This window comes from Sminthopsis crassicaudata, chromosome 4, assembly GCF_048593235.1.
Source record: "Sminthopsis crassicaudata isolate SCR6 chromosome 4, ASM4859323v1, whole genome shotgun sequence".
In the NCBI taxonomy this organism is placed as follows: Eukaryota; Metazoa; Chordata; class Mammalia; order Dasyuromorphia; family Dasyuridae; genus Sminthopsis; species Sminthopsis crassicaudata.
The window spans coordinates 399,335,291-399,362,550 of record NC_133620.1 but is presented as its reverse complement, the minus strand read 5'-3'; the positions used below and the strand labels follow the sequence as shown (position 1 = coordinate 399,362,550).

Genomic DNA, 27,260 nt, shown 5'->3' with positions numbered 1-27,260 from the left:
ACTTACTAGTTGGGTGACCCTGGGCACATCACAGTTTGCCTCATCTGTAAAATGAGGTGGAGAAGGAAATGGCAAATAACTTTAAAATCTTTGCCAAGAAAATTCCAAATGGAGTCATAAAGAATCAGACGCGACTGAAATAACTGAACAGCAACAATTGCTAGCTTATTGGTTGATTCAACAGTTGCATGAGCCATAGAGAAGTGACTTGCCTATGATCACATAGTGTCAGAAGCAGGCTTAAACTCAGATCTTCCTTATTATAAATCTAGCTCCCTATCTACTCTTATTTGTCTTTGCAATGGTGAGTCTGAGGAAATCATTTCACTACAGAAAGATGTGTGTATGTATATGTGTATACATATATACACACATTTATATATGTCTGTACATACATACACATATACTATTGGATAAATAATTTAATGTCTGTTATTTCTTGGAATTTTGCCCTTTGATTTTATTTGGTACCTTGGACAGCCACATTCATTTATCATTCTCATATAATAAGTCTTAAACTGTTTAAACAAAAATGTTACATGGAAGGATTGAGTCATGAGCAATTGCTTTAGAAGGGCCTGAAAAGGAGAGATCTACTTAGGCTATAAGAGCCCTTTTTATGTATTTCCATCATAATTGACAACATAATAGATTGCACCTGGATTGATACTTATTCTCAAGTTTATGGCTTGTTTGGCACCTTAACACATCCAGACTTTATTTAAAAACAAAACAAAACATAACACCAAAATGCGTACCTTTTCTTTTGTGTTAGGAACCAAAGAATAAATGTAAACCCATTTTTTATCAAATACCATTTTGATGTGCTAAAATATTCTAATGAAGACAGCAGCCTTCAGGTACCTAAATAAATTAGGCTAATAACAGATGTTTCCTGATTTGGGGAACATTAAGAGATCAATAGTCTTACAATCCAATTTTGCCCATGATTATTCTGTAAGCATAGACTGGGTTTCTAGTTACAAATATTGGCTCAGATTCTTGCTCTGCGTCCTGTTGCCAGTGTGACCTGAGCAGGTTTAATTCTCTGAGAACAGTTTTCTTGTCTGTAAAATAAAGAGTTTTGAATATATGAACTTTAAAGATTCTTATAGTCTCAACCCTAGGGTATCATGATTAACAAGAGAATTTAATTTCTCCCCCTTGGAGCATTTTATTTGTATATATATTTTACACCCATAGAAAAAGAATCCCAGTATTTTTCCTCTCGTGTATTTGTCTTGCTTCTTCATGGTCTGTGATGCCATCTGAGGTTGTAAGCACAATGAAACCAGTCTGACTAAATGGTAGCAGATTATTCTGTCACTTTTCCAGATCTTTCAATTGAACATCAAAGGTGGGGAGTTTACATCACCCTTGTTTAATGTGCCTGTGAGGTTCACAACAATTTTGCCTGCTTTGTGATCAACAGTGATCTTAAATTAACAAGTGTAACTGTGCTTCATCATAACACTTAAGAACCAGATGATTACTTTAGAGCACAACCTAATGAGAACCTAGTGTTTTCCTCATTTTACTGCATGGTTCATGCTTTTGAGAGCATTCCTGTGCACTATGATGGCAGTGCTACACGAGGGCAGAAAGAGAACAAGGGAATTTCTAAAAACAGAAGAATACTTATCTTTTATTCTCTAAATATATCATTTATTATTTATTATATAAGTAATAGGTATTTTCAGTATACATTGTTCATGATATTTTAAAAATTGGTTTGTATTTTATTTTTCTTGTATGCATGTATGTATGTGTGTATATATTATATATAATGTACAATGTATATACACATAAATATATGCACATAAACATATATTCACACACATATACACAATGCATATACACATATTTGTACATACACACATATGTGCACACATGCATCCATCCATCCATATGTTATCTTAGAAGGATTTTCTAGGCTTGTGAGAAACTTTTAAGTGACCTTACAAAGGATGGCAGGTTAGAGAGAAAGAATGAAGCTGGGCATTTCTGCTTGGGGTTTTGCTTTGGATATAGTTCTACTGAAGGACTTTAGGAAGTAGAGTTCCACTTGAAGGAGGGCTTCAAAACCCACAACAAAGAGTGCTAAAATTGTGCTGGAACTAGCTAATGTCTTGTCTCTAAGTCTCTTAAGTTGTGGATATCTGGAGCTGAACAGAAAAGGCAAGAGATAGGAGAGTCAGGAATGAAACAAGTTTAATTCAAAACGAGGGAAACAGTTGCAGCAAGGAAGCAGATTAGATACATGTGTCAAGACTCTACCTGTAATGTCTGGGCTAGCTCTCTGGAGGACCTCAGGATCAGTCAGAGTCAGGAGTGAAAGTCCTTGGTCTTTAGGAGGAAAAGTGAAGGAGACAGGCAAGCTACCATATGGCTTGTCAAAGATGGATTCTGGACTGTGGCAGATTCTGACTCTCTCCCTCAATCTTCCAATCCTTCCCTATGATTACCTTACCCCAACACATTCAGCAGGTGCCAATCATGAGGAGAGCCATCACATCACCATATCCTCCAAGTATGTGTTTATAGAACCATTATCTCACATTGAATAGGTACTTATCCTTAAGAGTTCTGCTGTTTTAGATTCAAGTACTCCTCTTCAGAGTTCCAGCCCTCTCTGCATCTACCCCTAGTGGAAGAACCTAAGGCAGTGTGGGGAGAGCTCAAAACTTACACCCCTAGTTGCATAGTGAATTATAGCCCTGACAATGAGGGGTAACAACAACAATGAATCAAGTTTGAACATTGGTACTTGTCTGAGCTCAGGTCAAAGCAGTACACTAATTATGGAATTTTTGCCAGAGGGTAAGGTAAGATTACCCAGAAAGGGCAGTTGTTATACCAAACTTAGTTCAAAGAATGCTTGCTGGCCCTTATCTCTGGAAAACAGGTTATCTCCTAATATCTTGACACTTGAGAGAGCTGATTAAAATTTTAGTGTAAAGCATTTACATTCTGGAAAACAACAAAGGTTATAATTCAGCATTTGATTTATTGTTTTATTGATTTTCTGGATTTAAAGTGATAGAGAATATAGAAATTCAGATTAAACTAAAAGCTGCATGATCTGTACATTTTGGGGGATATGGGTAGGGAGGAGAGCTAATTGTTAAACATTTAACAGCACACTGCTGGGTATCAGAAAGTGTTCTTGAACGGATATGTTGATATAGTTGCTAGCACAGTTTGAGGCTTTTTATGTTAAAGAAGTTTCTAATGGCCTTTACATTAGAAGGGGAGCATATGATGAGGTGTCTAACCTGTGAATTGTGTAGCCTTGAACAAGTTAATTAACCTCTCTCAGTTTCCATTTCCTTTTCTGTAAAGTAGTGATAATAATCCCTTGCTTTAGCTGCCTCAGGATTTTTGAGGTGATCAAATGAGATTAAGTATGTTTTTAAAAGTAGGAAATGTCATACAGATGTCAAGAGTTGTTCATGAAAAAGATCGGGAAGACCTCTGTTGGAGTTCTGTGTCTGACTCTAGCTATTTGATCTTGTGCAGCTCCCTATATTTCTCTGGACCCCCACTCCTCTATTTTTACCAAGCTAAGGTTCTGAGACTTTTTCTCCAATCTTTTAAGAATGTGGGATAAAGGGTGAGAACTGGTAACATTTAAACTAAACTGAAAATTGGCTTGCTCGAAAATTGCAGAATCTTAAAGCTGGAAAGGTCCTAAGATATTATGTAGAATAGTGGTATCAAACTGAAATAGAAATAGGGCCATTAATAGGTATAGAAGGATCCCTGTCTTGTTTTGACTTAGTTTTAAAATGTAATATCATCTTTGTTTTGTGGCATTTTAATTAAGTTTAAGCATTTCCTAATTACATTTTTATCTGATTCTTGGCCACATTATAGAATGTTGAAAACTCTTTTAGTTATTAAACAAATGTTTTAGTTGTTAAACTCTTTTAGTTTAAAAATTTTAGATTTAAATTTATTGTTTTTTAATTTTAAAAATAAGATAAAATAAAAAAAATTGGAGGGAGATAACTGCTCATTTATACCAAACAACTAATTTCACAAACAAGGGAATTAAGTTGAAAGTGAATAAGCCAAAGTTGCTCAATTAGTGGGAAAACAGAGTAACCCAGACTCCCTTTGTCCCAGCTGATAATAGGAAAAGGAGGATTGAATGACTTTTATTTCTTGACAATACAAAGACAATAGAAAAAATGATTTGAGTGTGCTAAGGGTTTCAATTTTTTTTCTTTGGCTTATCACGGTCCTTGCATATACAGTGAATTGAATATTGGTAGGGAGCAGGAAGAAAGGTGGGGGGAAGGACAGACATTATTTGTGGTACAATAATTGGTATGAGTTTAATATGTAATGCCGGAGAAACTGAGGCAAGATAGAGATTAGAGAGTTTTTAATATCTTATTAATTGGAGAGTTTAATTGACTGGATAGGACTCTCGTCTCAAAGTATCCAGTGAGGAATGGGGGAATGACAAATGCTTTTATAACTTTCAAACAAAGAAAAGAAGAATGGGAAAAGTTCTTACAGAACCATTTTGTTCTGTCAGAATGGTAATAAAAGTCAGAGTCAGGAAATTTGAATAAACAGAAGTAAGGATGTCAATTGAAGTATTCGGGATGATCTTATCTTTTAGAGGGACAATGTTAAAAATTCTTTGAAGGAAGAGGGAGCTAGGATCCAGGATTTCTGATCTGCTCCTCATCTCCCATTGACAATTTGTAACCTTAGAGCAAATGGTCCTCAGTCTTAATGAACCAGGGGGGTTTTATGACTTAGGGACTGAGGCAGAACAGTCAAGGAAACTGAGATAGAACAATTCAGGGAAACTCAGTCAGGACAATGAGGGAAACTAGTGCAGGGAAACTGAGGTAGAACAGCTCAAGGAGACTGTGGCATAACAAATAGTAGTACTTTGTGGATTTATTTTTCCTAAAGAATATTTAGAAATTTTAGCTAATATAGAATACACAACTTAATGACAGAAGGATTTCTTCCCTATCCTTTGCTAATCCCCACCAAACTGTTAATTTTAAAAAATCTTGTGAATTATTTTGATTTTTTTTGAGATTAAGTTTATTTTATTTTTTATTATTTATTTTTTTCTTTTTTTATTAATTTTTATAATTATAACATTTTCTTTGACAGTACATATGCATAGGTATTTTTTTTTTTTAACAACATTATCCCTTGTACTCCCTTCTGTTCCGAGTTTTTCCCCTCCTTCCTTCCACCCCCTCCCCTAGATGGCAGGCATTCCCATACATATTAAATATCTTATAGTATATCCTTGGTACAATATATATGTGCAGAACCAAATTTTGTTGTTGTTGCTGTTGCAAAGGAAGGATTGTCTCCGGAAGGTAAAAATAATCTGGGAAGAGAAACAAAACAAAACAAAACAAAAAAAATGCTCACAGTTTACACTCATTTCCCAGTGTTCCTTTTCTGGATGTAGCTGATTCTGTCCATCATTGATCAATTGGAATTGGATTAGCTCTTCTCTATGTTGAAGATATCCACTTCCATCAGAATACATCCTCGTACGGTATCATTGTTGAAGTGTATAATGATCTTCTGGTTCTGCTTGTTTCACTCAGCATCAGTTGATGTAAGTCTCTCCAAGCCTCTCTGTATTCCTCCTGCTGGTCATTTCTTACAGAACAATAATATTCCATAGCCTTCATATAGCACAATTTACCCAACCATTCTCCAATTGATGGACATCCATTCATTTTCCAGTTTCTAGCCACTACAAAAAGGGCTGCCACAAACATTTTGGCACATACAGGTCCCTTTCCCTTCTTTAGTATTTCCTTGGGATATAAACCCAGTAGTAGTACGGCTGGGTCAAAGGGTATGCACATTTTCATAACTTTTTGGGCATAATTCCATATTGCTCTCCAGAATGGCCGGGTTCTTTCACAACTCCACCAACAATGCATCAGTGTCCCAGTTTTCCCACAGCCCCTCCAACATTCATCATCATTTGTTCCAGCCAATCTGACAGGTGTGTAGTGGTATCTCAGAGTTGTCTTAATTTACATTTCTCTGATCAATAGTGATTTGGAACACTCTTTCATATGAGTGGAAATAGTTTTAATTTCATCATCTGAAAATTGTCTGTTCATATTGAATTATTTTAATTAAGGTTTTGTTGTTGCTACTGTTATGTTTATCACTGGAAGTGATGTAGAAATTCTAAAGGAGTATTGGGGCAAAAAATTATTAAAAGGCAGCAATATGTGCCCAGGAACTGGCTTTAGAGTATCTTGTTTTTAGTTACTGAGGTGAAAATGTCATCAGAGTCACCAATAATTAAAAAAATAAACATGTGTTAACTTTAGCCAATAATTTAAACTCTTTCTCCCACCACAATATCCTTCCAGAGCTTCTACCAAAGGGTTTTAAGACTTCAAAATTTTCTCTAATAAAAAGTAAGTTTGGAAGCTGTACAGCCTTGGGGTTGGAGTGTTGTGGTGGGGTTGGCAGCCAGTATATTGAAAGGCCTTGGGTGCATGTCATATAAGGAACTACTGAAGAAACTGGGAATGTTTAGCTTAGAGAAAAGTCAAACATGATATTTGTCCTTAAATGTTTGAATGGCTTTCATGTGGATAAGATATTAAACTTATTATATTTGACCCTAGAGGGCAGAGGAAGAAACAATTTTCGAAAACAAATCAAGACTTGACATCAAAATGTATTTCTTAACAATGAGAGCAGCCTCAAAATGGAATAGAGCTAGTGCTAGAAGAAATGGGTTTGCTTTCATTGGAGATATTCAAGCAAAGGCTGGATGACCACTTGTTGAATTTGTTATAGTGGGATATTGTTTGAGCAGTATTGCCCAAACTGTGATTGGACCAATGTTTTTGTAACTCTAGGATTCTGTGATTCTGAGTTACTTTGTTTCCCACCCCCTTCCTCCATTCTTCTTCCCTCTCCCCCTGTCTCTCTCTCCCCTCTTTCCTCTCCTTCTTCCTTTCCCTCTCCCTCTCCCCCTTTTCCTCTTCTTCTCTTTCTCCCTCTCCTTCCCCCCTCTCCCTCTCTTTCCTTTACCCTTCTCTCTTCTTCTTTTTCTCTCCCTCTCCCTCTCCTTTTCTCCTTCTTCCTCCCCCCTCTCCTTTTTCTATCCTTTTTCTCTCCTTGTCCCTTTCCGTCTCTCCTCCCCACAAAGGAAGATAGGGAAAAGAAGCAGGAATAGATCAGTTATCAGAATCTGAGTAATAGTCTTCACTGTAGGAATAGCTTATGTTTGACTAGCTCTAAATGTGTTGATTGATCAGTCAATCAATAATCACTTATTAAGGGCCATATATATTCTACATATTCTTCTAGGTCCTCAGATCAAACCAAGAGAAAAGTAAAAAAGCAATCTGTTCCCCCAAAGGAATTTACATTGGACTGGGAGAGAAAACATGTGTGTGTGTGTGTGTGTGTGTGTGTGTATGTGTGTGTGTATATATATATATATATATATATATATATATATATATATATATATATATATATATATATATATATATATATATATATATATATAGTAACTGGAAGTGGGGAAGGGGTGGAGAGAAAAGCACTTGAACTTAGAGGAAATAGTCATGTAAAAGGTAGCATTTAACCTGAGTCTTCTAGGAAACTATAAGTTTTTGTTTGTGTTGTTTTATTTTTCAAAGGTGGAGAGCAACAGTATACTAGATAATCTCTGAATTTCCTTTCATTTCTAAATTGTTTGGTGGCTTTACATTTTTTTTTTATATACCTTTGTAAACTTAGGTAAACTAATTTTTTTTCTGGGCCTCATCTATAAAAAAGACTAAATAAGTGAACAATATTTTTGTGAACCCCAAGACTGATTGGATTTTTGTTTTTATTTTTAGACAGTATTTTCTCCAATTATATGGCAAGACAGTTTTTAGCATTTATTTTACAATATTTTGAGTTCCAAATTTCTCTTCATCTCTCCCCTCTCGTCTTTCTTTTCCTAGGCAATTTGGTATAAATTACACATGTGCTATCATGTAAAACACATTTCTATATTAGTCACAGTTTTAAAAGTTAAAAAAAAAACCAGATCAACAGGGAAAAACACCATAAAAATGAATAAAATAAGTAAAAAAAAAGTATATTTCAATCTCCATTCAGAGTCCATCAGTTCTTTACCCTGAATATGGATAGCATTTTGTTTCATGAGTCTTGGATCATTTTGTTGCTTAGAAGAGCTAGGTCATTCATAGCTGGTCATCACACAGTATTGTTGGTACTATGTACAATGTTTTCCTGGTTCTGCTCTCACTTCACTAAGCATCTGTTCACACAAGTCTTTCCATCATGCCTTTCAATCAAGTGTTTCCATGTCTGTTCATCATTTCTCATTGCACAATAATATTCCATTATATTCATATACCACAGTTTGTTCATCCATTCCACAATGGGCATCCCCTCATTTTCTAATATTTTGCCATACAAAAAAGGCTGCTATAAATATTTTTGCATATGTTGGTTCTTTCCCCCCTTTTTATGCTCTTTTTGGGATACAGACTTAGTAGTGGTAGCTGGATCAAAGGATATGGAGTTTTGTTACCCTTTGGACCTACTTCCAAATTGCTCTCTAGAGTAGTTGGATCAGATTTTCCATCTCCTCTCTAACATTTATCATTTTCCTTTTTTATCATGTTAGCCAATTTGATAGGTGTGATGGTGGTACCTCAGAGTTGTTTTAATGTGCATTTCTTTGATCAACAGCGATTTAGAACATTTCTTCATACGCTTATAGATAACTTTGATTTCTTCATCTGAAAACTACCTTGAATAAGCATTTATTGAATGTGTCTAGCCTTGTGTACTAAGCTGGAGATAAAAAGAATGAGAAAAAAAATCAGGTGTATGCTCTATAGAGTTTACATTATAATGGAAGAAAGAGCATGTGAATAACTACATTCAAGATAAATGGTATAAATGGAAGTTAATCTTAGAGGGATTAGCTAAAAGTCTCTTGTAGAAATTGGGATTTTGAACTGATCCTTGAAGTGAAACAGAGACTGCAAGAGACCTTTATCTCTTTGAGGAGAAGATTGAGCATTGGTAAAAAGGGAGGATAGGGTATCTCAGCATAGAGGACAATTAGAACAAATGCATTGCTTGGGGAGATAGAGGCTTATGTGTGAGAAACAGCAAGTTGACCAGTGAAGTTGTATAACTAGTTATATAGAGGGGTGTCAAGTGTAAGAGCAAAGACAGAAAGGAGAAGAGTTGTAAAGAGATTCAGAAACCTAACAGAGAATTTTATATTTCATCCTGGAGGGAATGCAGTCCACACATGAGGAATAGCCTGTGGAGTGATTTCCTAGGACATTATCATTGCTAAACCTTATGATCTTTTGATAAGAGGTGTGAAGAGGGAGGAGGAGGTGAATGCACAGCAATACAGAATAGCTGCTACCTATTTTTTCTTTTTTGGCCTTCAGCCATCTTCCTTCCTTGCCTACTCATCTTATCTCAGTCCACTCTTCATTTGAACAGGACTTGTGGCGGTATGCCTGAAGTCAAGTACAATAGCATTAAGCAGGAGTGCTTGGACCCACTTTCACTGCCTTTTCTGACCCAAAGGCACCTTTACTATCCCTCCACATGTCTTTGTGTAAAATCTTTGATGGGAACTCAACTCATCCACTTCAATACTGCCACAATTGCTGAACTTGCTCAAGAAGCCTTTAATTGCCTCAGCATATGTTTCAGTTTTGCTGGCTATTGGGAACTTACTGCCTTCCATCCAAAGTCAGCACAGCTGGGATACTGAGCCAAGCCACTCAACACACAAAGTAGAATTGCTCACCTTTCCCAGCTGCTGGGACGCTGCTGACCTTAGCAGCTGGGGTTGCTGTTGTGTGCATTAAGTTTAATAACAGCAAACAAGGACAAGTTTATGTTCAGATCTTGACTTTAGCTCTATTTAAGTGCATCAGAAATAGGAAAGCAAGGGGAAGTACATGTTGGATAGCTGCTTTATTTGTTCTTTAAAATCAACAGTGTCGGGAAAGCAGCAAGTCACTGCTGTTTATTCCTTTTAGAGAAATGTTTATATTAAAGTCTAGGTGTGCATGTACATATCAGTGAAGTTTGGAAGTTACTACTGACTTATATTATTAATTTTTTTATCTCAGGGACCTTTCCTGGGAACTAGTTTACATATTTCTCATCTATCTGTCTCTCATCTCCCACTCACTGTTTTATTTACCTATCTATCTATGCTGTTTCTCTTTCATCTGTCATGTAGCCATCTGTTTATCTACCTGTTTCTTTGTTTTATCTCATTGATCTCTCTCATCTCTCTATCTATCCATGTCTATTTATCTCTCTACTGATCTCTCTTTCTCTTTATCTCATTTGTCTATCCATATGTTTATCATCTATCCATTTGTCTGTCTGCTTTTCTTCCAGCTAGCCATCTATTTGTCTATTTTTCTACCTGTCTCTATCTCATCTATCTATACAAATGTCCATCTCAATCTGTGATCTTTATATCTCTCTGTCTACCTGTCTCTCTCTTTTGCTCTATCTATCCCTTTATTTGTCTGTCTGTCTTTTTATCTCTCTGCCTTTCTCTATCCTTGTGCCTATCTCTCTCTCTCAATCTGTCACCTATCCATTTATTTCTATCTACCTGTTTCTGTTTTATTCTCCCTCCTTCCCTTTCCTTCCTTCTCACTTCTCCTTCTCTCTCGTCTCCTCTCTTCTTTCTTCTCTTTCCCTCCCTCTTCCTCTCTTTTCTTTTTTTCCCTTCCTCTATTTTCCTCCTTCTTCCCTTCCTTTGTCTCTCCTTTCCCTCTCTCCTTCTTTCTCTGTCTCTGCTTCTGCCTCTGGCTCTTTCTCTCTCTCCCCTTCTCTCCCTCCCTCTCTGTTCTCTTCCCCCCTCCCTCTTTTTGTTAATCCATCTGTCTGTCTATCCATCTACCTACATATCTATCAAGATTTCTTCTTTCATTCAGAGTGAGGAACAGTTGTGTTGTCATTCTCCTAACCTTTGTATCAATTTCTTTTTAAGATGATGCCAATTTAGAGGTAATGCAGTATGGCGCATCAAGGATTACAGAAGGACTTCAGAGGATGATTTAATGGAGGCACTATTAAGATTATTCTCAGTCTTATAAATTAACCTGAAGCTTTATGGAACAGGTCTTTGTGAGCAAAATTAAGTGCAATCCAATTTCAGATTCTGCTTGAACACTATATTGAAAAAGAAGATGGATTTACAACGCCAATCTTGACACATTTGAAAAATGAAAAGACTCAATTTTACGAGGCGTCTGAAAATCTGCCTCTAAGAAAGTATATCTAAAATGAGCTTGAAAACTAAAATAGTGTTGTTTTGCTTTAACTTAAATCAACTATATCCACCAAAACCTTATGGAGAATTGACATATCCCATTTAGCATAAATGTTAATGATAATATCATGGAGGTTGTGCTTTCTGGAATATTCAGCAGGGCATTATAAGCTTTTAATAGTTACTAACTTTGTGTGGATACTTTGAAAGAACTGTGATTTAATTCCTGTAGCTAACCCCTCCACTTGTGCACACCATGAAGGCTCTGAGCCTCAGGTTCACTCACTAGTTCCGAACTTCATAGATTTAGAACCAGAAGGAACTTTAGAAGGAATTGAGTCCCATCCCCTCACTTTATAGTTGAGAAAACTGAGACAGAGAGAGGTTAAGTGACTACATTAAGCCCATACAACTAATAAGTGGCTAAAGCAGGATTCAGACTTGAGAATTCCTGCCCCTAAGTCTAGCAGTCTATTAATTAATTATGCTACCTAACAGTAGCCAGAGAAATTTTCATTGGCCTTGATCCTGCTCTTGATTCTCTACATTTTAGTTATGGTGAGAATTGGATAACCTGAACTGTTCCTGAGGTTATACATCCAAAGACTTTTTAGCTTGCACCTACCTTTAGCTAGGAACTACCAGAACGTGTTCCACTTCTAGCTTTTGAGAATACAAAATTGCCTCCAAATTGTAACATTAATTGTGTACATATATGGTATATTTGGGGTTGCCTGAGAGACTGTGGTATGTAATAAAAATAGAACAATATTGAATTCATTTCAACAAAATTTGTTGAGCACCTGCTGTTGTACATCATTGGGTCTTCAAGTCTGGAGAAACCTAGATTTGTTTTTGTCCCCACTTATTGGCTGTATGGGCCAGGGCACTCCATTCAGTTTCCTACTTTTAAAAATGGGAATAAAAATGTCTGTGGTTTTTACCTAGGACAGCTAGGTGGTATAGTGGATAGCGTTTTAGGCCTGGAGTTAGGAACTTATCTTTAAATTCAAATTTAGCTTCAGATATGAGTTGTGTGATTCTGAGCTAGTCACTGAACCCTTTTTGCCTCAATTTTCTCATCTGAATAAGCTGGGGAAGGTAATAGTAAACCATATGCCAAGAAAATCTCAAGTGGCGTCATGAAGAGTTGGATATGACTGAAAAACAACAGCAAACAATGATATTTTAGCTAATAGGGTTGTTGTATTATATAAAGATAAATATTGCTAAAATATTGAAGGAACAAGTATTTCACACAGTATGACAGAAAATAAATAGTATGATATAATATGTATAATGTATCCAATGACCCTGAGTTCATCCTGACTATCCTAGCAGAACACAAGATCTGACAGCTCATTCATTAGCTCATTGCCAAGTACAGTTGTCTCACAATTAATAGAGGTATAAATACTTGATGGTCAACATGCATCTATTTAGTCCCTACTGAATATAAAATACTATGATGGAAATTGAGGATCTAAACACTAAATAATGACTTTGCCCTAAACCTAAGGTAGCTTTCTAGTATATTAGGGAAAGCGAGCCAAGTATAAGGCAAGGTGATAAGATCAAAGGAAAATATCTAGTTAGGGTCAAAGAAGATAAAAGTGTGTACAGTTGTAAACCTTAACCTGTTTTAAAAATGTCAGCTTTTATAATAATAATTGTTATTGTTAACATTTTAATGAAGTATTCTTGGAAATATGAGAAAAGAGTGAACACTTTTAAATGGAGGATCAGGAAAATCCTACAGGGAGAAGTTAATTCCTTGAAGGAAGAGAAAGATTTTGAAATTACTAATGTGTATAATAGGTGGAAGTGAGGATGGAAGTGAGTTTATGTGCCAAATGTGAAGAATAGCTAGACACTCTGTTGGCTGAGTTGGGGAAGGGGAACAGTATGAAATGAAATTGGAAAAGTGATCTGGAGCCAGATTGTGAAGGCTTTCAATAATAATCTGTAGCTTATCCAATGGGCAATGTGGAGATGCTGTTATAGCAGCTATATAAATAATAGATTGGATTGGGGAGAGACTGGTGGTATGGAGGCCAGGATCATAGATTTAGAGCATGGAGGTCAACCTATGTCCTAACCCCTCATTTTCCAATGAGTAAAATGAGATTGAGAGAAGTTAAGTAACCTGTTCAAGTTTACATAAGTGGTGAAGTCAGGAGTCAGATTTTCTTCTGTCTTCAAATGCAGAAATCTTTTTACTGCATCATGCTAAGAGGTGATGAGAACTTGAATTAAGGTGATGGCCAATAGAGAAAAAGGGACAGATTCAAAGAATGTGGAAGAGATAGAATAAAGAAGACCTTGCAGCTGATTAAACTGGGAGTAGGTTGGGGTGCCATCAATAAAAATAGAGACATTGGGTCCTGTTCCTACCAAGATGAAAAGTCTTTTGAGTGTGGGCCCAATGATGACCTATGCTGTATGTCTGTCACCTAAAGATCCTGCTACAGAGAAATGTGGTGTTTTTTGTTTTTTTGTTTTTTTTTTTTTTTTTTTTTGAAGAGGGGACCATAGAAATTTACAAATTATACTGAGTCAACAAGTATTTATTTAGTATCTACTGTGAATCGGGAAGTGAATTAAGAAGAATTGGTATTGTGAAAAAAGGCAAAAGAACAGGTCCTGCTCTTGTAAGATCACGAATATAAGGTGGAAAGGAACCTTGGAGGTCATCTAGTTTCTGTCCATTTTACAGAAGAGGAAACTGAGGCCCAGCGAAGTGAAATGACTTGCCTAAAGTTTCAGAGGTAATAAGTAATAGAGCCAAATTTGAACTTGGCTTTTCTGATTCCTGACTCAAAGGGGAAAATATAAAATTTGATGGGCCATAGAGATAATATGAAGACTATATTGTTCCAGGGATACAAGTGGAATGAGTTGACTTTGAATTATTAGGAGCCAGCTGCATGAGATTTTATTTTCTTTTTTGGTTAGATATTCCTAGAGTAATAGAGTACTAGGATTCTGGGATTTTATGATAGGTTAGGCAAGATTCCATTTCTTGTAGCATTATTAAAGCATAGAACCTATAGAAATATGTTTGGTGCCTTTGCTGAGGAAATAGATCCAAAATTTATTTCTGTAATTTAAAATTTTTTTTTTCACTGCTACTTCTGGCCAGAAGTCTATATATCGAATGATGGATATGCAACTGAGTTTAAAAAAAAAAGCCTCACCAAAATGGGATTGATGTTAGGGAAATTGACTGTAGGTTGCTTTTGTGTTTGCTAACTTTTTATTTAGGTATTTTAGCGGAGCCATTTGAGCATCTAATTAAGATTATGCTGGCGCCTCAATTGTTTATGAAGCTGCACATAGATTTAATCATCAGATAAGCTTGATGAGGATTTGCAAAGGTAAGCTTTATTGTTTCACACAATAGCTATAGCCTCTCAAACAGGAAGGGAGCATTGATTCATAAGAACATTACAAATAGCTCAATGATCATTGGAGTATATTGAGTGTAGAATGAAATGCAGAAGTCTATTACAGATACTCTGTCTCTATTAACCTCTATAACCCCTCCATTTAATTTGATGGATAGAGGGATTTGTGCCCCGAAATCATAGGGATATCACGTGTTTAGAAGTGGGATCATCTTTAAGATAGAGCTGTTAATCATTTTAGTAGATCAAGACCCATGATAGCTATTTTTTGAGCAGTGTTAATTTCACATTTTGTGATAGCATGTTTTAATTGTTTAGAATAACCAATCTGTGGGGCTGCTGTTGCATTAGTGAATTGGAATGAACAAAACATATTATTATTGTATGGTTTGCTTGGAATTTTGGCATATCAGTCCCTGTGTATTGGATCATATGATTCTTAACATTATGGTAAAACTTGACTTTCCACCATATTTCATAACTTGAGAAACAAGAAAATGAAAACAGGATGGATGTGATGTCTCATAACTGTAACATCAGTTTGGGGGGTTGTTGAAGGAGGCTGAGGTTCCTGGGTCTCTTGAACTGCAGAGTTCTCAGTTGCAGTAGGCTCTGGGATCACTTGTCTACTAAACCTTAAACTGTGGATCATATAGGATTGTGTTACTGAATGTGGGGATTGTGAGATGATGATTTATTATTAGTAAATATTTGATTTGTATAGCAATTTTTTATACCTATATACCAGGGTTGCATAAAAATTTCTTGAGTGAAAAGGGATCACAAGTGGAAATAACTTAAGCTCTGCTCTATACTAAGCTATATACTATATACTATATCAATATTGTGAACCCCCCGGAGGAAAGTTAGAGCTTCCAGTTATCAGTGGTGGGATCAAGAACATCACAAATAGCTCCTACACTTCCAGCCTGGGTGAGATGGGGAGACCCAGTCTAAAACCAAACAAAATGCTTAAAGTGAAAAGTAAAATGTGTTTACTGTTTGGAAATAGTTATACTCTAGCTAGGAATTTACCCTAATTAGGATAAGCAGTGTAGTATAGGGGACAGAGTGCTAGATTTGAACCCTGAGAGATCTTGTTCAAATCTTTCTTCTGGGAATTTAGTAGTGTAACATGGGCAAACCTTTTGTAAATCTTTGTATCCTTATGTGTAAGTACCCAAATATTATCTCATAAATTAAGACATTCCTGTGAATGGTGTGGATTGCAATCCTTTTATACCTGTTCATCCTATGTGACTCTTGTTTGTATATACCCATACATAAATTGGTCATAGGGAGTCTATTGGAAATGCTAGAGACCTTCTGCATTTTCTCTTGAGATGATGAGTATATCATATGGAGAACTTGGGCTCTCTACCTGCAATCTTTGATTCTTGCTCTGGAAATAGCCCATTTACTCTTATAAAGCTTTCTGGCTTAATTTATGATTTTTCTTGAAGCCCCTCATTGATTATACATAATAACTTGCTCGTATTCCCCTCCCCACACCATGCATTCTCCATTGTTTTCTGTATAATATTAATTTTTGCTCCTTCCAAGGTAATTGTATTCCTTGCCATGTTGCCATATATTTCCGTGGGTAGAATCTTAGTACCTTTAAATGGTTGGGCTTTTGCTTTCAAGGAATCAGTAAAAGAAGCTTTGAGATACCTTGAATATCATCTAGTCCACTTTCTTCTTTAAGAAGACTGGCTAATCTAACTGATCTATCTCTATTGACTATGTCACACATATATAAATAAATAGAGAAGGCCTATTAAGATAGCTGTCCAAATGCACATTGAAATTATCCATATTATAAAATGAGGTTAAATGAAACTAATCTTATCTATCTCACAGGATTGTTATCTCAAGTGAGATCATGTATGTCAAGTATTGTGAAAACTTTAAAATGCTCACATTTCTTATTATTCAAGTAGTGTTTGACTTCAGAAATATAGTTATTATAGTTCTAATTCTCCACATTGATATGGAAGGATCCTGAATTTTAGAGGGCTGTGGCAATGGAATATAATTTCTGTCTGGTATTAATTGAATTTGAGATGTTTTGAGTTCATGCATGTTATCCAAAGAATACTCTACCCACATTTGCACAGGCTCAGCCCCAGAAGATTGACCAACTCATTGTCAGTCTTCAAGCCACAGGAATTGATGAAGATTATCTAAGAAGACTTAGAAAGCCTGTGATCTATGTTGGTGTTGGAAGTTTTTAAACCAGTGAAATCATGATCCTTGAAGCAATGAAATAATAACATCTCTGCCTTTTAGAAATTTCCTTTTAGCCTTCAGGGAAAAAAAAAAAGCTTTGCTGTGAATAGAAAGTGGTCATTGAATAAATCTAAAGCTGTTGAGAGTCTAGTATATTACTATGATAGAATACGGGGCAAAAACCACATTTCTTTGAATAATACTAATTGGTTATGGTTCTTTTGTCTCAATTTCTATTTCTTCCCTGTATTTTGGACCTTGTATACTGCAAATATAAATCATCATAAACTCTTTAAGTATTTTCAAATGTTTCCTAGAAAAACCTTGTGCATTGTAAGCATAAATCATTATCATCTAACTATTTTCAAAAGTTCCCCCAGAAACATGGCTGTAGTAAAATAATAATTCCTTTTCACTTGAATGTACTTAATTTGCAGCTTTTTCTCAGGAAGAGTCTGAGATATTCCATGTCATACATATCTTTTAAGTGTGTGTGTGTGTGTGTGTATGTGTTACTGGACCAGTAACCCCATAGCTTTAGGAAGCTTCAGGTGAGAAAGTATTCTCTACCAGTAGAGATATGCACTTTTTCTTCAGTTTATACTTTTAGAGAGTTCTCTGGGACATTGAGAACCCCATAGTGACTTGTCCAGGGTTATACAGTATCTTCTTAAACAGTTAATAGAGGAAAATTTATAAGGGTAAGAGCTATTTCTCAATGAAAGGATCCAGTGATATGACCCTTAAGAAAAAAAAATTACAATAATAATAACAGCTAATATTTGTATGTCACTTGAATGTTTGCAAAGAATTTTGATTTGTGAGGTCCTTTGATTCTCACAGTGACTATAAAGTAGGTCCTATTATTATAATTTCCATTGTAAAGATAAAGAAAGTTAAGCAATTAGCGATTAAATGATTTATCTAGGAACTCATGGTTAATATGTTTCTGGTGAAGTATTTATGCTGAGGTCTTTCTAACTCTAATTCTCAGACCCCATCCCATTGTGCTACCTACATGCCTCCTATTATCTGTTCTTCTCTAATCATCAGAAGATGCAAATTAAAACAACTATGAAGTTCCATTTTTCAGTTATTAGTTAGAATAATTTCCAGTGATAAAATTCAACATTGGCAGGGCTTGGGAAAGCACACTATTATGCTGCTTAGAGGATATATAAATTGGCCCAATCCTTTGGAAAGAAATATGGTAGTAGATTGTGAAATTGGTTTTAACTTTTCATCCAGTGATCTTAGTACTAGGACTATGCCTTAAGGGTATTACTAAAAGGGAAAAAAACATACAACTCATATCTCATACAACTCATACAATTTATAACTTATAACTCAAATGAGTTCCCAAGTTCATTTCTTGCCAACAACAACAAATCTCCAAAACCAAAAACCTTTAAAAGTCTTTGTGACCTCCTATATTTAAGAAGTGGCTCAAGTGATCCTTAGGAAGCAATAATAATATGGAATCATAGCTGAGCTATTTAATATCCTAAAAGACTATGTTAAAGTACTACCAAATTTGGAAAATTCAACAGTGGTTACTGGATTGAAAAATATCAGTTTACATCCCAGTTGTAAGGAAGGACAATGTCAAATGATAGTCAAATTTCCAAACAATTGCATTCTTCACGTGCCAGCAAGTTAGGCTTCAGCAATATGTGAACCAAATTACCAAAAGGGTGTAGTATGCTTCCTAGAGCCCCCAGAATCATTGGTCTTAGTGGAGGAGTGATGAAGGCAGGAGACTCAAGAGGATAGTCAAAAATGGACCTCTCAGTCCTTAAATACCTTAGTAGGATAACATCACTATAGCATACTGAGCATGTGCCAACTGTAGAACCATTACATTGCCAGAAAAAAATATCAACAATCTCAGATGTGCAGATGATTCCATTCTTATGGGAGAAAGTGAAGAAGAATCAAGAAGCCTTGATGAGGTGAAAGAGGAGAGTTTAAAAACTGGCTTGAAGTTTAGCATCAACACCCCTTCACCCCCTCTCAAAAAAAACCCTAAGATCTTGGCACCTGGTCTCATCACTTCCTGGAAAATAGAGAAGAAATGAAATCTGCATCAGATTTTATATTCTTGGGCTCAAAGATCACTGCAGGTGGTGACTGCTGTCTTAAAATTAAAAGGTGCTTGCTCCTTGGGAGAAAAGCTATGGTAAATCTGGACAATTTGCTAAAAAACAGAATTGTCTACCTTCTTAACAACGTCTATGTAGTCAAAGATATGTTTTTTTTTTTTTTTAACAATGCATGACTATGAGAGTTGAACTATGGAAATCTGAGGGCGAAGAATTGATACTTTCAAATAGAGAAGACTCAGATCAAATCAGTTAACACTTAAATTAAGTTAGACTTTCCACTGGAAGATCAAATACTGAAGGTGAAACTTAAATACTTTGGCCACATAATGAGAAGATATGATATATAAAGACCCTGATGTTGGGAGAGATTGAAAGCAAAAGGAAAAGGGGTTGCTAGAGGATGAGATGGAAAAATAATGTCATGAAAACAATGAACATGATCTTGGACAGATTTTGAGAGCAGAAACCTAGTGTGTTATTGGTCCATATGGTCAAAAAGAATCAGACACAACTCAATGGTTAACAACAATAACAACACCACAAATGAATAGTGATTAATACTCTGAAAAATTTAAAGTGCCATGTAAATAAGATTATTATTAATTAATTGCCCAAAGCTTCACAGATAATAAATGGTTGAGAGCCTGTATTTAAATTTTGGTTATTTTACTTACTATCTAGGTGACCATAGGTTTCAATTTCCTTCTATGGAAAATAAGGATATTAAACCAGATGAATTCCAGGTTCTCTTCAAGTTCTAAGATCATCTATTTATCTCTACCTCCATTTGATCTCCTGTCCCTAGAATCTCACCTGTTCCTTAATTGCTTTTCCTATACTCTCTTTTCTTTTTTTTTTTAATTTTATAATTATAAATTTTTTGACAGTATATATGCATGAGTAATTTTTTTTATAACATTATCCCTTGTATTCGTTTTTCCAAATTTCCCCTCCCTCCACTCCCTCCCCTAGATGACAGGCAATCTCATACATTTTACATGTGTTACAGTATAACCTAGATACAATATATGTGTGTAAATCCAATTTTCTTGTTGCACGTTAAGTATTAGATTCCGAAGGTATAAGTAACCTGGGTAGATAGACAGTAGTGCTAACAATTTACATTAACTTCCCAGTGTTCCTTCTCTGGGTGTAGCTGTTTCTGTCCATCATTGATCAACTGGAAGTGAGTTAGATCTTCTTTATGTTGAAGATTTCCACTTCCATCAGAATACATCCTCATACAGTATTGTTGTTGAAGTGTATGGTGATCTTCTAGTTCTGTTCATTTCACTCAGCATCAGTTCATGTAAGTCTCTACAAACCTCTCTGTATTTGTCCTGCTGGTCATTTCTTACAGAACAATAATATTCCATAACCTTCATATACCATAATTTACCCAACCATTCTCCATTTGATGGACATCATTCATCTTCCAGTTTCTAGCCACTACAAAAAGAGCTGCCACAAATATTTTGGCACATACAGGTCCCTTTCGGCTCTTTAGTATTTCTTTGGGATATAAGCCCAATAGCAGCAATGCTGGGTCAAAGGGTTTGCACAGTTTGATAACTTTTTGGGCATAGTTCCAGATTGCTCTCCAGAATGGCTGGATTCTTTCACAACTTCACCAACAATGTATCAGTGTCCCAGTTTTCCCACATCCCCTCCAACATCTATCATTATTTGTTCCTGTCATCTTAGCCAATCTGACAGGTGTGTAATGATATCTCAGAGTTGTCTTAATTTGCATTTCTCTGATCAGTAGTGATTTGGAACACTTTTTCATATGAGTGGATATAATTTCAATTTCATCATCTGAGAATTGTCTGTTCATATCCTTTGACCATTTATCAATTGGAGAATGGTTTGATTTCTTATAAATTAGGGTCAGTTCTCTACATATTTTGGAAATGAGATCTTTATCAAACCTTTAACTTTAAAAATATTTTCCCAATTTGTTACTTCCCTTCTAATCTTGTTTGCATTAGTATTTTTTGTACAGAAACTTTTTAGTTTGATGTAATCAAAATCTTCTATTTTGTGATCAATAATGATCTCTAGTTCTCCTCTGGTCATAAATTCCTTCCTCCTCCACAGGTCTGAGAGGTAGACTATCCTCTGTTCCTCTAATCTATTTATAATCTCATTCTTTATGCCTAAATCATGGGCCCATTTTGATCTTATCTTGGTATATGGTGTTAAGTGTGGATCCATATCTAATTTCTGCCATACTAATTTCCAGTTTTCCCAACAGTTTTTTTTCAAATAATGAATTTTTATCCTTAATGTTGGTATCTTTGGGTTTGTCAAACACTAGATTGCTATAGATGTGCCCTTTTTTGTCCTTTGTACCTAATCTGTTCCACTGATCTACTGGTCTATTTCTTAGCCAATACCAAATGGTTTTGGTGACTGCTGCTATATAATATAACTTTAGATCAGGTACACCTAGACCACCTTCATCTGAATTTTTTTTCATTAGTTCCCTTGCAATTCTCGACCTTTTATTCTTCCATATGAATTTTGTTGTTATTTTTTCTAGGTCATTAAAATAGTTTCTTGGGAGTCTGATTGGTATAGCACTAAATAAATAGATTAGTTTGGGGAGTATTGTCATCTTTATTATATTCGCTCGGCCTATCCAAGAGCACTGAATGTCTTTCCAATTATTTAAATCTGACTTTATTTTTGTGGCAAGTGTTTTGTAATTTTGCTCATATAATTCCTGACTTTTCTTTGGTAGGTGGATTCCCAAATATTTTATGCTCTCAATATTTGTTTGGAATGGAATTTCTCTTTGTGTCTCTTGCTGTTGCATTTTGGTGGTGATATATAAAAATGCTGAGGATTTATGTGGATTTATTTTGTATCCAGCAACTTTGCTAAAGTTGCGAATTATTTCTAATAACTTTTTATTAGAATTTCTGGGGTTTTCTAAGTATATCATCATATCATCTGCAAAGAGAGACAGTTTGATTTCCTCATTACCTACTCTTATTCCTTTAATCTCTTTCTTGACTCTTATTTCCAAGACTAGCGTTTCTAGTACAATATTGAATAGTAATGGTGATAGTGGGCAACCTTGTTTCACTCCTGATCTTACTGGGAAAGGTTCCAGTTTATCTCCATTGCATATTATGCTTACTGACAGTCCTATACTCTCTTTTCAATTGTCTTCTATTCAGTCTTAACCTTAGATTTAGCATTTCACTAGGTAACACCTTGGGTCGCTCATTTGCCCCTGGACTTTTTCATGGCAGACCCCAAATCCTCTATTCTCTGTGGCCCCCTTCATCTGATTTCTTTGTTTCTATTTCTAGGATGCTCTGTGTCATTTGAGAAAGTCACAAAATTGAGTGAAAATTACCTGGTAAAAATATATATAATCTCAGCTGAGGTAAAGCTATAGACATCCATATACTGTATTCTAGAGATAGCAAGGTAGTACAATGGATAAAGCATAAGCTAGAAGATCTGAATTAAAATCTGTTCTCAGAAACTACTAAATAGATGCATTATTATCATCTACCTGAATGGTAGCAGATCTTGAGTCCATACTCTGTGAGGATAAGGTTAAAGGAGATGGAAATGTTTGGCCAGGGAGAAAAAGCCTCAGGAGGAGACAGGAATGTTTTATTCAAGCTTGTGGAAGGTGGTTACATAAAAGAGGGATCACACTTATGTTTAGCTTCAGAGAATAGAACTGTTTGGATAGGTTAAGCATTTCCCCTTCATTGGTTGGAGGAGTGTTTCCCAGGTGTGTTGAGATGAGGTTTCCTTTTCAATATGGGTAAGACTAAATGGCTCCTGAGCTTCCTTCCATTTCTGAAATTGCATGATATTCTTTCATGAGTGTAAGTTCCTTGAGGGCAAATGCTATTTGGCTTTTAGCTTTGTATCTGGAAAGTCACCTAACACATAATAGGAGCTTGCTTAATTGACTTGTAGGAAGTTACAAACAGGAACAATCTAAAAAATGAAAGGCTTTGCTCTCTTTCTCTGTCCTTCCCTAACAAGAAACAAATAAAATATCCAAAAAAGATATTTGGTTATTCCCAGAAATTCCTAGCAATTGTTTTTGGAATTATTATTGTTAACATTAGGGGCAGTTAGGTAGTATAATATAGAACCTGAATTCAAATATGGTATCATACACTTAATAGCTCTGTGACTCTGGGCAAGTCATTTAACCATGTTTGTCTCAGTTTCCTCATCTGTCAAATGAGCTGGAGAAAAAAATGGCAAACAACTTTAGTATTTTTACTAAGAAAACCTCAAATGGGATTATGAAGAGTTGGCCATGACTAAACAATAATTGTTAATATTATTTTGGTTTTAAGTTTTATAATTAGGGGTTAGGCAATTAATGATTTACTACTGTAAATACTCTCTCACACTTCTTTAGCACTGTATGAAGTGATGGAGTTTTGCTGTCATCCTTGTCTAGGTGATCATCCTTATGATGACTGAATGTGTTATACATGAGACTTTATTACAAGTTCTTGTACTTCTGTTATTGAAGTGCCATTCCAAGTCAAACCTACAATATACTGGATGCTGCACTATGTAGGGCTGGAGTTTTTAACCCAAGGTCCATGTTAACTTGTTTCTTTAAAACAGCATTTTGATAACTGTATTTCAGTATAATTAGTTTCCTTTGAAATCTTATATATTTTATTTTATGCATCTTAAAACAGTTTTCTGAGGAGTCTTATAGGTTTTACTAGATTGCCAAGTGGATCTGTAATTTAAAAATAATTATTGTGAACCCTCCAAAGTAGGGTCACATTATCATGATGAACTTGTATATCAAAGATAATCTTTCCTTATCTATTGGTGATCAGAGAAAGCTTTAATTCTCATAAGCCTTCTGACTAGATTAATGCCCTCTTCACTGACTTAGGACTGCCTATATAGTTTTAATTCTTGAGGTTTTGAATTGAGGCAAATATAGTAACAAAATCTTAGATTTGGGAGATATCTCAGAGGTCTACCAGCTAAAATTGTGCATTTACAAGAATCCTTTCAGCAAAAATACCTGATAATTGGCCATCCAGCCTGTAGGAAATTCCCAATATTCCCATTTTACTCACAGACACCTTCTGAAAAGTGTGTCAGCGCTTCCAGAGATCAGCTGTGTGACACTAGCAAAGTCATTTCCCCAACTTTGCACCTCACTTTCTTCCCCTATAAAAAAAGGGGAATTGGACAAAGGTAACTTCTGACCTGAATATATTGTGATTCTAAATTAATTATAATTTAAAGATTTATAGACAGATGTTAAAATGTGCTGTTCTGGAAAAAATTTTTTTCAAGTATTTTTGTGTAAGTATCTGGTTTTCAAAAAATATATATATCTTTAATATCTTTTAATTTTACATCACCTACTTTTCTATTCTTCCCCCTTTGGCTATATGAGTAAATATTTATAATTAAAAACTAAAAAAACCCTTACATCAGAAATATTATATATATACTTACTTCTGCAATGGAGTGGGGAAGGAGCCTTCTTATATCTTCTTTGGGACCAAACAAACATGGTCATTATATTTTCAGTCTTCAATTTTTGTTAATTAATTGTTCTTTCCATTTACTCTGTTGTAGTCATTATATATTTTGAATTTCTAATTCTATTTCTTTTTGCATCAGTTTGAGTAATTTCTTCCTATGCTTTCCTTCATCACACTCATAGAAGTTTTTATTTGATAAACATAGTATGGTTGGTAGAGCTGGGAATGGGCTCCACCATTCTGGAAAACCATTTAGAATTATGCAAAGAAAATAATTAATGTCTACATCTTTAAAAGAAAAGACTCTGTTGCTAGACGCATCTAAAGAAGTCAGTGACAAAAAGAAAATCCCCATATACCTAAATATATTACCATTTTTTCATGTAAATCTCCAGAAAAGCATAATTTTAAAAGAAGCTTTGTATAAAATCCAAGTTCCTAAAATCAGCATTCATTTATTTTTCAGTGTTAGTTGGGATGTTTTTGCCATGTTATCACATTTGTTGAACCATCTTCTGAATTTAAAGGAATTTTTGAAATGTAAATTTGCTCATCTCTATGGTATGATTGGACAAGCACAGGGACAAGGCAAGGACAAGTTCTTATCTTAACAGAAATTGAGGCCAGAGCCCCTTCCCAGCATCACTTTTCACTTATATGTCTCCAAATGTCTATCTCAGGAAGCAAAATTGAAAATTACTACATGGGTATATTTGAGAAAGCAGTGCCCTTTGGATTAGTCATTTTTACTCAAGAAAATTCTTACCTGGGAAAATAATTCTTTCTACATATTAACAGTCATCCTGAGCTTTTCACCAAATTCTTCTCCTAATTTGGAGGATAGATATGTTTTAATAGCTATATTAATTTTTTTCCAAAATGTAAAACTTTATTTAAAAAGAGCAGTCTTATCTTTTACCTTTGAAGAATCTATTGAATTTGTAAGTAATATCTTTTCATTTGTATCATCTGTGATTTTTTTCTATCTAGGATTGAGTTTGTACTGTACGTGTGTGTGTGTGTGTGTGTCTGCAATTCAGATCACTGTTACCTTACTCTAACCTGGACTATGACTATATGGTATAAATAACAAGGGCTTTATAAAGTATGAATAATTGAGAGTGATTATTATATTTTATATATTATATATTATTAATTATATTTTTTCTATGAGCAATTTTTACTAAATGATTCAATACTAATTTGAAATTTGGTAATATTAGGAAAATATTCAAAACCATGGTTTAGTTTAAAGAAGTTTTAAAAGGAATAAAAATCAAGCAAAAAAACCTTTTATTAAACATATTTTGTGTGCTAGGAATTAGATTCTTGCTGAGTTAATTGAGAGTGATTATTATATTTTATATATTATATATTATTAATTATATTTTTCTATGAGCAATTTTTACTAAATGATTCAATACTAATTTGAAATTTGGTAATATTAGGAAAATATTCAAAACCGTGGTTTAGTTTAAAGAAGTTTTAAAAGGAATAAAAATCAAGCAAAAAAACCCCTTTATTAAACATATTTTGTGTGCTAGGAATTATATTCTTGCTGAGTTACAGATAGCAAATTACCTTTTCCTTAATCTTTTGTCAGTCAGAGCTTAGTCTAAACCTGGTTTTTCCATGCAGGTATAAATAAAAAACAACTTCATATTCATCTGGAACTTTTTATTGTTATTTATTTATTATTATTTATTGTAATTTTCACACTTGAACATTTAAGGACAACTAGAAATCAAAAATCTATTTATCCAACTTTTAAGAGAAACTATGCATTGCAGAATAGCCATCAATCTTCATTTGTAGACGTTTCCTCATGGAGGATTTACATTAATGTAATCACAGATTGGGACAAAAATTAATAAAGTCAATTTACAATTGAGAGAAATAAAATTGAGAGAACCCATTAAGTTATCTTAGTTTTCCCAGTTAATTCCCTTACTATCCAAGCAAAGAAATTTGGCATTTTTTAGCTCTTTGTGCTGACTCAAATTCTAAAATGAAAATGGTTTTGTTGCTTGGCAAAAATAGGAAGAAAAAGATGGCTGCCAAAGTATGCAGGTCTATCAGCATTATAAGTACCTGAAAGTCTTTTCCCTAACTGATGCTGAATGAAACAAGGAGAACCAGAAGAACATTGAACACAGTAACAGCAACACTGTATGATGAACAATTATGACACTTATCTCTTCTTAGTAATACATTAATCCAAGACAATTCCAATAATTTTGGGATTGAAAATGCCATCTGCATCCAGAGAGAGAACTATAGAGGCTGAATGTGTAGTGAAGCATACAATTCCACCTTTTTTTTGCTTGTTCATTTTTCTTCCTCATGGTATTCCCCTTTTGTTCTGATTTTTCTTTCACAACATGATAAGGAAAAATGTTTATAACTATTGTACATGCATAAACTGTATCAGGTTGTTTGCTGTGTTGAGGGGACAGAAGGTAAGGGAGGGAGGGAGAAAAAATTTGGAACTCAAAATTTTATAAAAATGGTGGAAACTATCTTTATATGTAATTATAAAAATAAAATACTATTTAATGAAAAATATTTTTCTTTCAGAAGTAATAATTTTTTTTTCTCTCAAATGAAGGCCTTACTTCCTTTTTTCTTTAGCTATTTTTGATTCACCCTTACAATCCCTTTACACCCCCCTCCAACT

The 27,260-nt window shown here is 34.9% G+C and overlaps 1 protein-coding gene and 1 pseudogene across 1 annotated transcript in view; one reads left to right on the top strand and one right to left on the bottom strand.

Annotated features, from left to right (window-relative positions):
• Positions 1 to 27,260, top strand: part of SMYD3 (SET and MYND domain containing 3) — a 954,064-nt gene that overhangs the window by 123,806 nt on the left and 802,998 nt on the right. The gene's annotated exons all lie outside the window — the stretch shown is intronic.
• Positions 928 to 27,260, bottom strand: part of LOC141538738 (small ribosomal subunit protein uS8-like) — a 58,654-nt pseudogene continuing 32,321 nt past the window's right edge.